Source organism: Cryptotermes secundus, unplaced genomic scaffold (assembly GCF_002891405.2).
Source record: "Cryptotermes secundus unplaced genomic scaffold, Csec_1.0 scaffold407, whole genome shotgun sequence".
Lineage (NCBI taxonomy): Eukaryota > Metazoa > Arthropoda > Insecta > Blattodea > Kalotermitidae > Cryptotermes > Cryptotermes secundus.
In genome coordinates this window covers 5505623-5508752 of record NW_019741981.1, presented here as the reverse complement: position 1 = coordinate 5508752, position 3130 = coordinate 5505623, and positions in this window count along the sequence as shown.

Below are 3130 nucleotides of genomic sequence, written 5' to 3'. Positions count from 1 at the left end.
AGTGCCTGCACTTGACAAGGTTTATTTGGTGCAGGCATATAAGCAGGTGGAGCATATCTCTAGTAGCTGTGATCGCCATTATGGACCATTCGTATGAGAGCTCGAAAAGCAAGAGAGTGACAGTATATCGACAGATGGTTGAATCATTATGTTTCCAATGGACGATCGTAGTGATTAACAGGTTCATAACCGGCCGATAAGGGGCGAAACTGACGATCTATATGCCTACATGGCGTCACAAGCTAGGACATCCGCAGTCCGACTGCAAATAGCTTTACTGTTGCTTACTAAACTGATATATGTTTCCATTTGTCTCGATTTTTGTTAAGGAAGCACGTTTCGGAAACCGGTTCTATTTCCATCATCAGGTGAATTTATTGGGTGCAGTTAATCTCCATCACCAGAGAGAAAGATTGGTTCTATCTATAAACTTGGCAGCTTTTTCAGTTCTCTGATCTTATACACAGTCGGTAGAACTCCTCGGACGGCGGATCAGCCCGTCGCAAGGCCTCTACTTGCACACAGAAGAAAACAAGCACAGAACAGAAGTACACATACATCCATGTCTTTAGTGGGATTCGAACCCACGACCCCAGTGTTCGAGGGGGAAAAGACGGTTCATGCCTTAGACCGCGCAGCCACTGTGGCCGGCTTGGTTCTATCTAATGGACTAAATTAATTTGCCTTGTAAGTTGCTTTTGCTTGATGACGGGAACAGAACTTTTTTCCGAAACGTTACGTTTCTTTAACAAAAACGGTACGATGGACAATGTCCAATATAGGCCACATATATTTAGATTACTGCTTACTACTTTGAAAGGAAGGACAAAATCGAAAGTTGTGAAAATTGTTTGAATTATTCATCTCGCAATTCTCTGATGACAGAAGTCGAAGATTCCAGAAAGATTTTCAACTCATTCTGAGGTAGTTTCATCTGGTCTAGTTCTGAGGATTAATTTTTCTAGGTTCAGTAGATGAATAGTGCAACCCATTTTCTACGCTCTGAGCGAGCTACTTGCAAGAAGTGTCCCCATAAGATTCCATCGCCTGTCTTGCTTTCCCTATTCAATATCCATGTCATTGTGGCCTCGGTGATGTGATGTCAATAGGAGACATATAGAACACAAATTACAGCATCACATGAGCTCTTGCTTTTGAAATTAATTGATCTCTCTTTAGTTCTCGTGTTTTGTATGCTACCTTTTTCGAAAAACTTGCGGGTCATGTCCTTCACTCACCAATTTTTAAAACCACACGAAACATTTCACATAACACGTTTATTGACAACTCACTCTCTTGTGACGTAATCCAAAGTTTCAACGCCGCTAATACCAAAGCCCGCCATCTGACACCATCAGATGTAAATTACGGGCTCCTGATTGTGTTGGATCCCACTTACTCATTTCATTCTTCTTAATCCAAGTATTCTGTTTTCTTCAGCAGAGCGACAACATGGACGCACTAATTTGTGAAATTGGAGTGACACTAGGGCCATTTTCGAAATCCGATAGCCATAGCATTCAAAAGTAACAATAGTAACCGAAGTCGTATAGGTTAATATATATCATTGAAACCTTTATCAAAAATTGTCGAACAGTTAGGGCCATTTTGGAGGCAGAAGTGCAAAACACACGCGTGAAAATCCTATGTAATCCAAAACGGATTTAACTTCTCCAGTCTCGTAAGATTTGAGGTTTTTACGACGGTGACAATGAAGACTGCCGTCCTCTGGGATGTGGCGCCGTGTAGACCTCGTGTGAACCGACGTTTCGGAGGAACGTCGGTTAACAAAATATCTACACCGCGCCACATCCCAGGAGACGGCATGCTTCTCCAGTCTTATTACAAATTTAGTCCATTTTCCGTCATTTATTATCTCCAAGTCTAGATTTATCTGGCTTGATAATCATCCTTCAGGATTTTTCAGGCAAATGTATTAATCTACATCGTGAAGAGAGGGGGCTGGGGCAGAGAAAGGAAGGCAACAGAATCCCAAAAATAAGCACAAAGACGAGGAACAACACAATTAACAGCAATGGCACACATATTCAGACGTCCGTACCCTACGAAACGTTCGAATCCTCTATTATGCAAAATTTCGCCATAGTTAACTCGCACGTGTCAAAGAACAAATCCCCGATCACATTAAAGAAGGCACCCATCTTGTATTCGCTTTAAATATGAGACAGCGGCTATTCTAATCGAGGGCTTTCGTGTGGCGTAGTCGGTATAGCGACTGGCTAGGGGCTTGACGACTGAGGAGTCGGAGTTCAAGTCCCGGTAGGGTCAAGAATTTTCTTGACACCGGCTCTAGGGTCCACCCAACCTCCTATCCAATGGGTACCTGGGACTCTTTCCCAGGGTATAAAGAGACCGTGGCTTGAAGCTGACCACTCACCTGCAGCTAGTGCCGAGGTCAAGAGAATGTGGATCTATATATCCACTCCCCCATACGCCTTCATGGCGTAGTGCTTTATTCGTTGAGCACATGGACAACTTTACCTTTACCCATTATAGTAAAATTCTGCTGTCTTAAAATAGGTCACGTCCTCTTACTAAGCCACCTTTTCAATTTTATGAGTACTAAAATATTTCGTAATCATATCTGATCTTGAAATTGATACAACAGCTTCATGTGCTCCGAAGTTATTTAGAAAATGAGCAACAATTTTCATTAGGACTGCGGTCTGCCAGTTGGGGCCGCTGGGGTGAGTGGCCCGTGCCTCTGCACCAACAAATACAAATATGGAAGCAGCTAATTGAAATGATAACATCGAGGTTGCGTCTCAGTTTAAACAGTGTACACGTGTGCCAAAAGCGCAGATCGAAATATCGTAATGTAGTCTGTTTGCGGACAAATATTTCGCTATTCAATGGCACAGAGATTTTACATCGCAACGAATGCAGTTACGTAGCTTTTGAGTTCACTCACAGACTAAATTTGATAGTTATCCGGTTACATGAAGACGCTGTATTGAATTGTGAGGTTGTTTCTGATTCATCAAGTCATTAGAATGGACTACAGGTTTTATCCACCGATGTCACAAGCGCGAAGTAAACATTTCTATTTCCTGACTCTGGGCTCCGATGTAATTGCGTGTCATGACAGTGAAAGCAATTAATGACTTAA